Raw genomic sequence first — 15,803 nt, 5'->3', positions numbered from 1 at the left:
CATCGAAAGATAAAAGAGTCTACTCTCATCGATCACCTTCGTCACATTTGGAAAGTGGTGAAATCATTGGACAAAGTCAGCATGGATTTATGAAAGGTAAATCATGTCTGACGAATCTTATAGAATTTTTCGAGGATGTAACTAGTAGCGTGGATAGGGGAGAACCAGTGGATGTGGTGTATCTGGACTTCCAGAAGGCTTTCGACAAGGTCCCACATAAGAGATTAGTATACAAACTTAAAGCACACGGCATTGGGGGTTCAGTATTGATGTGGATAGAGAACTGGCTGGCAAACAGGAAGCAAAGAGTAGGAGTAAACGGGTCCTTTTCACAATGGCGGGCAGTAACTAGTGGGGTACCGCAAGGCTTAGTGCTGGGACCCCAGCTATTTACAATATATATTAATGATCTGGATGAGGGAATTGAAGGCAATATCTCCAAGTTTGCGGATGACACTAAGCTGGGGGGCAGTGTTAGCTGTGAGCAGGATGCTAGGAGACTGCAAGGTGACTTGGATAGGCTGGGTGAGTGGGCAAATGTTTGGCAGATGCAGTATAATGTGGATAAATGCGAGGTTATCCATTTTGGTGGCAAAAACAGGAAAGCAGACTATTATCTAAATGGTGGCTGATTAGGAAAAGGGGAGATGCAGCGAGACCTGGGTGTCATGGTACACCTGTCATTGAAAGTAGGCATGCAGGTGCAGCAGGCAGTGAAGAAAGCGAATGGTATGTTAGCTTTCATAGCAAAAGGATTTGAGTATAGGAGCAGGGAGGTTCTACTGCAGTTGTACATGGTCTTGGTGAGACCACACCTGGAGTATTGCGTACAGTTTTGGTCTCCAAATCTGAGGAAGGACATTATTGCCATAGAGGGAGTGCAGAGAAGGTTCACCAGACTGATTCCTGGGATGTCAGGACTGTCTTATGAAGAAAGACTGGATAGACTTGGTTTATACTCTCTAGAATTTAGGAGATTGAGAGGGGATCTTATAGAAACTTACAAAATTCTTAAGGGGTTGGACAGGCTAGATGCAGGAAGATTGTTCCCGATGTTGGGGAAGTCCAGGACAAGGGGTCACAGCTTAAGGATAAGGGGGAAATCCTTTAAAACCGAGATGAGAAGAACTTTTTCACACAGAGAGTGGTGAATCTCTGGAACTCTCTGCCACAGAGGGTAGTTGAGGCCAGTTCATTGGCTATATTTAAGAGGGAGTTAGATGTGGCCCTTGTGGCTAAAGGGATCAGAGGGTATGGAGAGAAGGCAGGTACGGGATACTGAGTTGGATGATCAGCCATGATCATATTGAATGGCGGTGCTGGCTCGAAGGGCCGAATGGCCTACTCCTGCACCTAATTTCTATGTTTCTATGTTTCTATGTCACCTCCTTGAAAAACTCAATCTAGTTCAAGTCTAGAGTCAAGATAGACAAAAATGCTGGAGAAACTCAGCGGGTGAGGCAGCATCTATGAAGTGAAGGAAATAGGCAACGTTTCGAGCCAAAACCCTTCTTCAGACTGATGTGAGGGTGGTGGGGGGGGGGGGGGGGGGGGGGGGGGGGGGGGAAGAAGAGTCTAGAGTCAAGAGTGTTTCATTGTCGTGTGTCCCAGATAGAACAACAATAGTCTTATACAGAATATGTAAACATAGAACACTGTCAACAATATAATAAATGAGAAAATTAAGTTCAGTGTGCGTATAAATGTACACTGTTATACCAATGCCCCAGCCACTGAAGGCAAGCATACCACATGCCTATTGAAATACTCTATCTACTTGTGTCGCCAGCTTTAGGAACTAGGGCCCCAAAATCCTTCTCTATATCAATGCTGTTAAGGGATTTATCATTATACATTAACAAGTTAGGAAGACATGTCCTGCCACTTACAAATCCATGACGATTGTTCCGAACTAACCCATTCTCTTCTAAAAGGGTGTAACTCCTATTCTGAAGAATCCTCTCCAATGGGGTCCCTACCACCGGCCTATAATTCCCTGGATTCTCTGAAACAAATCAACAACATTAGCTATTCTCCATTCCTCAAGGACTTTGTTTGTGGCTTGAAAAGATGCAAAGATTTTCACTAAGGCTCTCACAATCTCTCTCTTGCCCCATCAATAGCCTGAGCTAGATCGCATCAGGCCCGAGGGATATATTCACCTTAATAAAACATAGGATCTAGTACTGTACATACAGCATGGTACTAGGGCTGCACGGTGGCACAGCAGTAGTGTTGCTGCCTTGCAGCGTTTGCTACAGATATTCAGTTGGTTTCAATTAGATATTCAATTGATACCACTGCTTTTGTTAGCAGCGATTCCCCCTCAAGAAAAGGGGCAGTAGATCATTTGGAGATCAGTGGCTTCCTAATTCTTATAACTATGTGACCATGTTGGAAGCTGACTTGATTGGATTTAAATACCATGGTTTAAAAGTCAATAAAGAGTCATGAGTGTGTTATAGACAATAGACAATAGACAATAGGTGCAGGAGTAGGCCATTCGGCCCTTCAAGCCAGCACAGCCATTCAATGTGATCATGGCTGATCAACCCCAATCAGTACCCCGTTCCTGCCTTCTCCACATATCCCCTGACTCCACTATCCTTAAGAGCGCTATCGAGGCGTATTATTGTTATATGCAATGGGAATGCTATTTACAATGAAACTAGTACTTGCTGCATATCTGCAGCATTTATTGGCATCTCCCTATTATGGATTGTATGGGATTTTTCATCTTGCCTGTTATTCAGATGAGAAGTGGAGAACAACTCTTTAATATGGCAAAACTGCAAGGAAATGAACCGAAAATAAGTTTTGTACAAAAATAACCTCAAATTAAAAACACAAAATTAACCATTTACTATGAAGGGCTTTTTCCTGACATTTCATTATTTCAAATCTTATTGTCTTATTGTTGCTCTAGCTAATTTGATGTAGCAGTCTCCAAACTCTGTGTAGGAAGGAACTGCAAATGCTGGTTTAAACCAAAGATAGACACAAGAAACTGGAGTAACTCAGCGGAACAGGCAGCATCTCTGGAGAGAAGGAATGGGTGACGTTTCAGGTCAAGATCCTTCTTCAGATTACAGATTCTCAGACTGAAGATGGGTCTCAGCCCAAGACGTCACCTATTCCTTTTCTCCAGAGATGCTCTTTGACCCGCTGTGCTACTCCAGCTTTTCGTGTCTATCTTTGGTTTCAAGCAGCATTTGCTTCCTACACAGTGTATGCAGAATACAACATCAAATCAGCTAGCCCAGAACGTACAAACTCTGTACAGACAAGCACCTGTAGGCGGGATCGAACCAGGGTCTCTAAATTCTATTTATGGGCAGCATTAAAGTCATTCTGCAAGCGCTGTAAGGCAGCAACTCTACCGCTGCGCCACCGTGTCTCACTTATGTTTTTGCGGTATTGTGAGCAAACCCCAGATACTTTTGTTTTACAAAGGTAGGCATAAAATCAAAGAAGCATCGAAATCAGCCCACTCTCATATGAACCTTAAACACAAAATGCTGGAGTAACTCTGCGGGGCAGGCATCATCTCTGGAGAGAAGGAATGGGTGACGTTTCGGGACAAGACCCTTCTTCAGACTGGTCCCAGGGGAGTGGGCGGTACATAGACAAGTAAGTACATAGATAAGGAAGTGTAAGGTGTGAAAACAGGACAAAGGAAATGGAGCTCAAAGAAAATGGAGAATAGATCATTGTTAGCTGGGAGAAGGTAACAACAAAGCAAACAGAGATAAAATGTAGCCAGAGACAGTAAGACTGGTTGGAGAACTGTGAAGGGGGAAGGGATGGAGAAAGAGGGAAAGCAAGCGCTACTTGAAGTTAGAGAAGTCAATGTTCATACTGCTGGGGTGCAAGCTGCCCAAGGGAAATATGAGGTGCTGTTCCTCCAATTTGCACTGGGCATCCATATGCAGCTTCATCAATGACCTTGCTTCCGTCACAATGTCAGAAGTGGGTATGAACCTTGAGAATCGGCCAACGTTCAAGATTATTTACAAGTCCTTGTAAAATGCTTGCAGCACAGCACTTGCCACCAATAATCCAGAAGTAACAAGCAATATATATCTTTTAATAGGACTTTCACATTCCAGACTTTGAGTGAAAATGGGCAGCATTAAAGTCAGTCTGTAAGATCTTTCCCCTCTCACTTCAAGCCTTTGCCTTCTTGTTCTTTATGTGCCCCATGCAGGCTAATGGGACTAGCCCAGAAGGTCAATTTGTTTGGCATGGGGAAGGTAGACCGAAGGGCCTATTTCTGTGCTGTGAGTGTCATACAATAGACAATAGGTGCAGGAGTAGGCCATTCGGCCCTTCGAGCCAGCACCGCCATTCAATGTGATCATGGCTGATTATCCGCAATCAGTACCCCGTTCCTGCCTTCTCCCCATATCCCCTGACTCCGCTATCTTTAAGAGACCTATCTAGCTCTCTCTTGAAAGCATCCAAAGAAGCAACCTCCACCGCCCTCTGAGGCAGAGAATTCCACAGACTCACCACTCTCTGGGTGAAAAAGTGTTTCCTCATCTCCGTTCTAAATGGCTCTCCACTGATTCTTAAACTGTGGCCCTGGTTCTGGACTGCCCCAACATCAAGAACATGTTTCCTGCCTCTAACGTGTCCAAACCCTTAATAATCTTATATGTTTCAATAAGATACCCTCTCATCCTTCTAAATTCCAGAGTATACAAGCCCAGCCCTGCCATTCTCCCAGCATATGACAGTCCTGCCATCCTGGGAATTAACCTTGTGAACCTATGCTGCACTCCCTCAATAGCAAGAATGTCCTTCCTCAAATTTGGAGACCAAAACTGCATGCAATACTCCAGGTGTGGTCTCACTAGAGCCCTGTACAACTGCAGAAGGACCTCTTTGCTCCTATACTCAATTCCTCTTGTTATGGCCAACATGCCATTCGCTTTCTTCACTGCCTGCTGTACCTGCATGCTTACTTTCATAGACTGATGAACAAGGACCCTCAGATCCCGTTGTACTTCCCTCTTTCCCAACTTGACACCATTTAGATAATAATCTTCCTTCCTGTTTTTGCTACCAAAGTGGATAGCCTCACATTTATCCACATTAAACTGCATCTGCCATGCATCTGCTCACTCACCCAATCTGTCCAAGTCACCCTGCATTCTCATAGCATCCTTCTCACAGTTTCACATTGCCACCCAGCTTTGTGTCATCTGCAAATTTGCTAAAGTTACTTGTAATCCCCTCATCTGAATCATAAATATATATTGTAAATAGCTCCTGTCCCAGCACCGAGCCTTGCGGTACCCCACTAGTCACCACCTGTCATTCTGAAAGGGACACGTTAATCCCTACTCTTTGTTTCCTATCTGCCAACCAATGTTTTATCCATGTCAGCACCCTACCCCCAAAACCATGTGCCCTAATTTTGCCCACTAATATCCTATGTGGGACCTTATCAAATACTTTCTGAAAGTCCAGGTGCACTACATCCACTGGCTCTCCCTTGTCCATTTTCCTAGTTACATCCTCAAAAAAGTCCAGAAGATTTGTCAAGCATGATTTCCCCTTTGTAAATCCATGCTGACTCGGACCGATCCTGGCCAGGCAAGACATCGATAGAGTCACACAGCATGGAAATAGGCCTTTCATATAACCCTATAACAATTACAGCACGGAAACAGGCCGACTCGGCCCTTCTAGTCCGTGCCGAACATTCGGTCCTACGTGCCCACTCCGGCCAATATGTCCCAGCTACACTAGTCCCACCTACCCATGTTTGTCCCATATCCTTCCAAACCTGTCCTATCCATGTACCTGTCTAACTGTTTCTTAAACATTGGGATAGTCCCTGCCTCAACTACCTCCTCTGGCTGCTTGTTCCATACACCCACCACCCTTTGTGTGAAAATGTTACCCCTCAGATTCCCATTAAATCTTGTGATTGTGTTCAGGTCTGGACACCGTGTTACATAGAAACAATTCGGCCCTTCGAGCCTGCACCGCCATTCAATATGATCATGGCTGATCATCCAACTCAGTATCCCGTACCTGCCTTCTCTCCATACCCTCTGATCCCCTTAGCCACAAGGGCCACATCTAACTCCCTCTTAAATATAGCCAATGAACTGGCCTCGACTACCCTCTGTGGCAGAGAGTTCCAGAGATTCACCACTCTCTGTGTGAAAAAAGTTCTTCTCATCTCGGTTTTAAAGGATTTCCCCCTTATCCTTAAGCTGTGACCTTGTCCTGGACTTCCCCAACATCGGGAGCAATCTTCCTGCATCTAGCCTGTCCAACCCCTTAAGAATTTTGTAAGTTTCTATAAGATCCCCTCTCAATCTCCTAAATTCTAGAGAGTATAAACCAAGTCTATCCAGTCTTTCTTCATAAGACAGTCCTGACATCCCAGGAATCAGTCTGGTGAACCTTCTCTGCACTCCCTCTAGGGCAATAATGTCCTTCCTCAGATTTGGAGACCAAAACTGTACGCAATACTCCAGGTGTGGTCTCACCAAGACCCTGTACAACTGCAGTAGAACCTCCCTGCTCCTATACTCAAATCCTTTTGCTATGAAAGCTAACATACCATTCGCTTTCTTCACTGCCTGCTGCACCTGCATGCCTACTTTCAATGACTGGTGTACCATGACACCCAGGTCTCGCTGCATCTCCCCTTTTCCTAGTCGGCCACCATTTAGATAATAGTCTGCTTTCCTGTTTTTGCCACCAAAATGGATAACCTCACATTTATCCACATTATACTGCATCTGCCAAACATTTGCCCACTCACCCAGCCTATCCAAGTCACCTTGCAGTCTCCTAGCATCCTCCTCACAGCTAACACTGCCCCCCAGCTTAGTGTCATCCGCAAACTTGGAGATATTGCCTTCAATTCCCTCATCCAGATCATTAATATATATTGTAAATAGCTGGGGTCCCAGCACTGAGCCTTGCGGTACCCCACTAGTCACTGCCTGCCATTGTGAAAAGGACCAGTTTACTCCTACTCTTTGCTTCCTGTTTGCCAGCCAGTTCTCTATCCACATCAATACTGAACACCCAATGCCGTGTGCTTTAAGTTTGTATACTAATCTCTTATGTGGGACCTTGTCGAAAGCCTTCTGGAAGTCCAGAAACACCACATCCACTGGTTCTCCCCTATCCACGCTACTAGTTACATCCTCGAAAAATTCTATAAGATTCGTCAGACATGATTTACCTTTTGTAAATCCATGCTGACTTTGTCCAATGATTTCACCACTTTCCAAATGTGCTGCTATCCCATCTTTAATAACTGACTCTAGTAGTTTCCCCACTACCGATGTTAGACTAACTGGTCTGTAATTCCCCGTTTTCTCTCTCCCTCCTTCTTAAAAAGTGGGGTTACGTTTGCTACCCGCCAATCCTCAGGAACTACTCCAGAATCTAAAGAGTTTTGAAAGATTATTACTAATGCATCCACTATTTCTGGAGCTACTTCCTTAAGTACTCTGGGATGCAGCCTATCTGGCCCTGGGGATTTATCGGCCTTTAATCCATTCAATTTACCCAACACCACTTCCCGGCTAACCTGGATTTCACTCAATTCCTCCAACTCCTTTGACCCGCGGTCCCCTGCTATTTCCGGCAGATTATTTATGTCTTCCTTAGTGAAGACGGAACCAAAGTAGTTATTCAATTGGTCCGCCATATCCTTGTTCCCCATGATCAACTCACCTGTTTCTGACTGCAAGGGACCTACATTTGTTTTAACTAATCTCTTTCTTTTCACATATCTATAAATACTTTTGCAGTCTGTTTTAATGTTCCCTGCCAGTTTTCTTTCATAATCTATTTTTCCTTTCCTAATTAAGCCCTTTGTCCTGCTCTGCTGGTCTCTGCATTTCTCCCAGTCCTCCGGTATGCTGCTTTTTCTGGCTAATTTGTACGCATCATCCTTCGCTTTGATACTATCCCTGATTTCCCTTGTTATCCACGGATGTACTACCTTCCCTGATTTATTCTTTTGCCAAACTGGGATGAACAATTTTTGTAGTTCATCCATGCAGTCTTTAAATGTCTTCCATTGCATATCCACCGTCAACCCTTTTAGAATTAATTGCCAGTCAATCTTGGCCAATTCACGTCTCATACCCTCAAAGTTACCTTTCTTTAAGTTCAGAACCATTGTTTCTGAATTAACAATGTCACTCTCCATCCTAATGAAGAACTCAACCATATTATGGTCACTCTTGCCCAAGGGGGCACGTACAACAAGACTGCTAACTAACCCTTCCTCATTACTCAATACCCAGTCTAAAATAGCCTGCTCTCTCGTTGGTTCCTCTACATGTTGATTTAGATAACTATCCCGCATACATTCCAAGAAATCCTCTTCCTCAGCACCCCTGCCAATTTGATTCACCCAATCTATATGTAGATTGAAGTCACCCATTATAACGGTTTTGCCTTTGTCGCACGCATTTCTAATTTCCTGTTTGATACCATCTCCAACTTCACTGCTCTGGGCAAGAGACTCTGTGCATCTACCCGATTTATTCCTCTCATGATTTTATACACCTCAATAAGATCACCCCTCATCCTCCTGAGCTCCAAGGAATAGAGTCCCAGACTACTCAACGGTGTTATAGAAAAGATGTTGTCAAGCTGGAGAGGGTACAGAGAAGAGTTACAAGGATGTTGCCAGGACTAAAGGGTCTTGGCTATAGGGAGCGGTTGAGTAGACTGGGTCTCTATTCCTTGGAATCGAGGACCAGAGGACATAGGTTCAAGGTCGGCATGGACCAGGTGTGCCGAAGGGCCTGTTTCCACGCTGTATCTCTAAACTAAACTAAACTAAACACTTGAATGTAAGATTTATTTACACATTTTATGTATATTTTACTGCTTCATTAAATAGCTACTGTTTCTTGCTGGCTTACACTTATTTCATTGTATGAACTGCTCATAGTTTGTTATTGGAAAGGTAGGGGGGACCTCATTGAAATGTACCGAATAGGGAAAGGCTTGGATAGAGTGGATGTGGAGTAGATGGTTCCATTAGTGGGAGAGTCTAGGACCAGAGGTCGTAGACTCAAAATTCAAGGACGTTCCTTTAGGAAGGAGATGAGGAGGAATTTCTTTAGTCAGAGGGTGGTGAATCTGTGGGATTCATTGCCACAGAAGGCTGTGAAGGCCATGAATAGATATTTTTCAGGCAGAAATAAATAGATTCTTGAGTAGTTCAGGTGTCAGGTGTTATGGGGAGAAGGAAGGAGAATGGGGTTAAGATTGAGAGATAGATCAGCCATGATTGAATGACGGAGTAGACTTGATGGGCCGAATGACCTAATTCTGCTATGTCCTTATATCACTTATAACCTTAAGTGTCGTCGTATGGAAAAGCCACCAGAATAATACAGCTATACACAAGGAACTGCATAGAAGATAGACACAAAATAGAAAATAGGCAGCGTCTCTGGATGGAAGGAATGGGTAACGTTTCGGGTTCTTCATATGTTAGTTGACAAAAAAACACATTAAATGATGCAGTAACTCAGCGGGTCAGGCATCATCTCTGGAGAAGGTGGGTGGGCAACCTTTTGGGTGGGGACCCTTCAGACTACCACAGCTTCTGACATAAGTAGATGTGTACAGCTGTGAGCTGTTTCAGTGCTCAGAGTTGTGTGCTGCACCACAACAGCTTGGCAGGCATTCCTGCCTCTGTTGATAGACACAAAATGCTGGAGTAACTCAGCGGGACAGGGAGCATCTCTGGAGAGAAGGAATGGGTGACGTTTCGGGTCGAGACCCTTCTTCGGACCATTCGTGCCTCTGTGACTGGTTTCATGCCTCTGCGGCAGGTTTACTTTTTCACAGTTGAGGAATTGTACCAAGTTCTACTTCTGGGGACAATAGTTCTACTGAAACAAATTGAAGAAGGGTGAATATCATGAGCTTCCCAACAATTCTCCTTCTTTCACCGGGCAAATGACGCAAGCTCAAATGTAAACACAACCTTTTGAAGATCAAACAAAAATGCTGGTGCATAAAAGTACATTGACATTACCGGTTGCTTCAGATTCTGCATGCTGGAAGTCAGTGGAATTGTAATTATGTTGAAGATGGCATGGGGTCGATTTACACTGACTTTGAAAACGAGTCCATTGCCAAATGCTCATAGTTTTTGTCTACTTCAGGCAATAAATCGTATCCAGTATGGAAGTTAGGGTCTCATAATGGAAACAGGACTGCAATTACTCTTGGCTTGGAATGGCTAGGACGTTTTCAATCACACACTCACAAGCTCCTCACATGGCACAGCCAACACAGCCTGCCACGTACCAATTCACTTCTGCGGACTCCGGTGAAATAATATACGAGCCCCAGCGGCTAAAGCTGCCATCCTGTCCTTGTCTCCCCTGAACTAGTCTTACTGGCAGCTGCCAAAGACAGGTTTGGAGGTGAGCTGCAGAAGAAAGCCGATTTGGTATGGTATAGCCTGGCTGCCAAGGTTGAGGGCGGTGAAGGGTTTTAGAATGTGGGTGCCGCTGCCAACGACACCCTAGTGTACAGATACAGGGGGAAGAACAAAGGGGGACCCGGCATGGGGGAGAGGGGGCGCCGTGAGGGAGGGGGAGGGTGGAGGGGAGAAGGGGGAGGGGGGGGGGATGAACAAAGGAGGACCTGGATATTCTGTAACATTGTCGGCGCCCTTTATGTAGCGACTATTTACATACCTTGGGTATGCACGCAAAGACTCGCACCGTGACCTGTCACACGGGATAATAAAGTATTCAGTATTCAATAGGCAATAGACAATAGGTGCATGAGAGGGCCATTCAGCCCTTCGAGCCATTCACTGTGATCATGGCTGTTCATCCACAATCAGTACCCCGTTCCTGCCTTCTCCCCATACCCCTTGACTCATTATGACACGCAGGATTTATAAACTGAAACATTGGCGTTATACTTAAGTCTAAAAGCGCAATAAACCAAGTCTCCTTTTACTGCTAACTTAAGGAAATCTTTATCAATGCGCCTTTCCCTAACTTCAGACAAACTGCAACATTTCATGATGAACGAAGCATTTTTGGATGTGTGGTCAATTTTATAATGTCAGGAAGTCCTTAGCTAAGTAATGATGTTTTAGAAGTATGACAGAGTGTGTGCAGCCAATGCATAGTCAATGCACAGGAGGTTGTTATATGAGCTGCAATGCGGTGCCTCGGGGAAAGGCAGCCCCCTCAATCACCGTTATACAGAGATTGAACACATGTCCTGTCTGAAAACTAACATGGAATGCACAGTATTGAACAAAGGCAGAAAACTAGCTCATCTCATCTCCTCCATCTGAAAATAAATGTGTGTGAATGTGTGTGTGTGAATGTGTGTGAATGTGTGTGAATGTGTATGAATGATTGGTGGTGGTCGGAGGGGCCGTAGGCGCAGATTGGTGGCCACGCTTCCGTCAGTCTGCCCCAGGGCAGCTGTGGCTACAGAAGTAGCTTACCACCACCGAGTGTGACTGAGGAGTGAATGAATAATGCGATGTAAAGCGCCTTGAGTATTAGAAAGGCGCTATATAAATCCCATCCATTATTATTATTATTAAATACCCTTGTAGTACTGGAAATCAGACGTGTACTTTTTGGTGAAGAGAGGCACGGAAAGCTGGAGTAACACAGCGGGACAGGCAGCACCACTGGAGAGAAAGAATGGGTGACGTTTCGGGTCGAGACCCTTCTTCAGACGTGTCGACCCGAAACGTCACCCCATTCCTTCCCTCCAGAGATGCTGCCTGTCCCTCTGAGTTGCTCCAGCTTTTTGTGTCTATCTACTGCTTAAACCGGCATCTGCAGTTCCTTCCTACACTTGTACTTCTCGGTAACGGCTTGGAAACAACACGTTTAACTGAGTGGACGAGCTGGCTGTGCGTCTTAATGCATTTCCCTGTCACAGGATCATAGCCACAAATGGTGGGAGAGCTGGTGAGTGCACATGTACCTTATATGGTTCCCGATAGTCCTCTAAGTCACACTGACATTGGGGCTGTATATAGCAAGGGCATGTACTTAGTGACAGCTCGACATAACTACGTTAAACCCTTGAATCGTTTGCACTGTACATGTTGAATCGTTTTGTTGTGTTCAGCCCCGTTAATAGTTAAAGAAATCTTACTCAGAAAGCAAAGGTAAAAACGTCAGACAATTTGACAGTTTTCTCTGCGATGTATTTTCACGAATAGATAAAGAAAAACAGTTTTCAGACTATAACTCTCTTATTGTGCTTGACTGCTGCTCAATTAGAGCGGTACTGGTATACGTGCTGTGCACAATGTTTAATCTGGCACGGAATAAGACATGTTGGCTTTCCCCAGGCTGGAAGTCTGCCAAGTAATATTAGCAAAGCCTTTTTTCCCCCCGACAACCGACGGGCTTTTGTCTGAATTCATGTTGAACTGAAGAATGGTTTTCATGCTTGTACCCATTCACATGCATTTTATTAAATGTCTTTTTTTCACGCAACTGTGAATAGCCTGAATTCACCTTCCACTTCCTAAGTCAGCTGTTGCACATAGTGTTGTGTCATAGCACACACTGCATGCACTTTGATAAGACCTTCAATGTGTTTGTCTGTGTTTGCAGACTAACTCCAGTTACATCCTGTGGCAAAGGTTTTATTGCACTATTGGCAGCTCTGTCACAATATGCAATTCTAAGGAGCATGAAAGGAAGCAGATAAGGAAACAGTGGACTTAAGAAATCACTTCTGTTCCATAAACAGTGTTTTGAAAGTCTTCTGAACAATACTGACCTTGTTCTGCATATAAAGTGCTTGTCCTATTGCATGCTTTACGGTAGGATTTGTGATACCAGCAGTGGTTACTTGTAGCATTTGTCTGCTTCTAAATGAGTTGAATGTTTGCAGCAATAGACAATAGACAATATGTGCAGGAGTAGACCATTCGGCCCTTCGAGCCAGCATCGCCATTCAATGTGATCATGGCTGATCATCCACAATCAGTACCCCGTTCCTGCCTTCTCCCCATATCCCCTGACTCCGCTATTTTTAAGAGCCCTATCTAGCTCTCTCTTGAAAGCATCCAGAGAACCGGCCTCCACCGCCCTCTGAGGCAGAAAATTCCACAGAGAAAAAGTGTTTTCTCGTCACCGTTTTAAATGGCTTACCCCTTATTCTTAAACTGTGGCCCCTGGTTCTGGACTCCCCCAACATCGGGAACATGTTTCCTGCCTCTAGCGTGTCCAAACCATTAACAATCTTGTGTGTTTCAATAAGATACCCTCTCATCCTTTTAAACTCCAGAGTATACAAGCCCAGCCGCTCCATTCTCTCAGCATATGACAGTCCCGCAGGGCTGCCAACTCTCACGCTTTGAGCGTGAGACTCACGCCCTCAAGCAAAATCTCACGCCCTCACGCCCATCAGAAATTTCTCACGCTCAGTGGTGAGAAATTTTGTGATCAACAAAAATGTCAAAACTCGGATAAACTGCATGGTCCGCGGGTGTTGGAGAGCCGGGGCTGCGGGAGGGATGGGAGCAGAACCAGCGGCTGGAACAGATGCGGGGAGCCGGGTCGGATGAGTGTTTGCTGGGGCTGGCGTGTCGCTCGCTGCAGCTCTGGCCATGGAGCACTCCGGACAGTGCGAGTGTCCCGGGCGTCGGAGGCGTCGGAAGCGTTGCGCCGCTGCCGCTGCCACGAGAGTCTCAGTGCCGAAGGGACAGACTCTCAAAGGGAGGTGGAGAGAGAGAGAGGGGAAGGAGACAGGGAGAGTGGGGAGAGAGAGAGGGGGGGTGAAAGGAGAGAGAGAGGGGAGAGACAGGGGGGGAGTGAATGGAGAGAGAGAAGAGGGAGAGCGGGGGGGCGAGAGAGAGAGTCTCCGTGTCGAATTTGCCCAGGTGACCGGAATGGATCAGGTTGCGGCTCGGTGCATCCTGGAGGAAGTAAATACCAAGCACTGGGTAGAAACGGTGGAAGGTAGTGGACTTCAAATGGGGATGGTTGGTAAAAGTATCCTGCTTGCCTGCTAGATTTTCACTTTCTGTAACTGCAGGAAAAATGTTCCCGATGTTGGGGGCGTTCAGAACCATGGGTCACAGTTTAAGAATAAAGGGAAGAGTTGTGAATCTGTGGAATTCTCTGCCACAGAAGGCAGTGCAGGCCAATTCACTGGATGTTTTCAAGAGAGAGTTACATTTAGTTCTTGGGGCTAACGACATCAAGGGATATGGGGAAAAAACAGGAAAGAGGTACTGATTTTAGATGAATAGCCATGATCATATTCAATGGCAGTGCTGGCTCGAAGGGCCGAATGGCCTATTCCTGCACCTATTTTCTATGTTTCCATGCTTGACTATATGGCAATAAAACTCGATCACTTGATTTTGAAGCATTCATGCATGGTGGAGGTATAATGTAGTCATAGAGTGATACAGTGTGAAAACAGGCCCTTCGGCGCAACTTCCCCACACCCGCCAACATGTCCCAGCTACGCCACCTGCTTTTGGTCCATACCTCCAAACCTGTCCTATCCATGTATCAGTCTAACTTTTTCTTAAATGTTGGGATGGTCCCTGCCTCAACTACCTCCTCTGGCAGCTTGTTCCATACACCCATCACCCTTTGTGTGGATAAAGTTACCCCTTAAAAAGTTACCTCTTAAAAATACTTCATACAAAAAACATTGAAATCATACTTCTACAGTGCACTAAAACATGATTTTAATACATCAAATTTCAAAAAGTTCCTACCCTTCTTCCACACCCTCTCCCCACTCGGTTGCTCCACTCCCTCACCGGGTAACCCCAAGGCCAGTGATCAGTGATCGCACAGCCTCCCCCCTTTCAACAAAAACTCCAATCCGATTTAAAGCATATATATTGCATTCAAGTGTAAGTTATAAGACTCGCTACAGTATGCACCATATTGCACAATTTCAAGCTGAAAAATGCAAATGTTCCGTACCAATGGGAGGGGGCACCCACTGAGGCAGAGAATTCCACAGATTCACAACTCTCTGGATGAAAAAGTTTTTCCTCATCTCCGTTCTAAATGGCCTCCCCCCCTTATTCTTAAACTGCGGCCCCTGGTTCTGGACTCCGCCAAAATCTGGAACATGTTTCCTGCCTCTAGAGTGTCCAATCCCTAAATAATCTTATTTGTTTCATTAAGATATCCTCTCATCCCAAATTCCATTGTATACAAGCCCAGCCGCTCCATTCTTTCATCATATGCCAGTCCCGCCATCCCGGGAATTAACCCGGTGAACCTACGCTGCACTCCCTCAATAGCAAGAATGTCCATTCTCAAATTTGTGACCCAAACTCCTAAAAGAACGTCATTTAATTCTGAGGCTACGACCTCTAGTCCTAGACTCTCCCACTAGTGAAAACATCCTCTCCACGTCCACTCTATCCAGGCCTTTCACTATTCTGTACGTTTCAGTGAGGTTCCTCCTCATCCTTCTAAACTCCAGCGAGTACGGGCCCAGTGCCGTCAAACGCTCATGGAGTGGAGGGGGAGGGAGAGGGAGAGGGAGAGGGAGAGGGAGAGGGAGAGGAGAGAGGGAGAGGGGAGAGGGGAGAGGGAGCGGGATGCGGGAGAGGGAGAGGGAGCAGGGCGAGGGAGAGGGCGAGGGAGAGGGCAGAGGGAAGGGAGAGGGAGAGAGAGCGAGAGAGAGGAGCTTCATATCTAACTTATCGTTGGACTGTTTAAAACTGTCCAGTGCTTTAAAAACCTCCTCCATTTAGCGTGAAAATCCCTTGATAACTTTCTACATTGTCGAGGGAGCAGGGTGCGGCTGTC

This window comes from Amblyraja radiata, chromosome 2 (genome assembly GCF_010909765.2).
Source record: "Amblyraja radiata isolate CabotCenter1 chromosome 2, sAmbRad1.1.pri, whole genome shotgun sequence".
NCBI lineage: Eukaryota > Metazoa > Chordata > Chondrichthyes > Rajiformes > Rajidae > Amblyraja > Amblyraja radiata.
Note: the sequence above shows the minus strand (reverse complement) of the source record.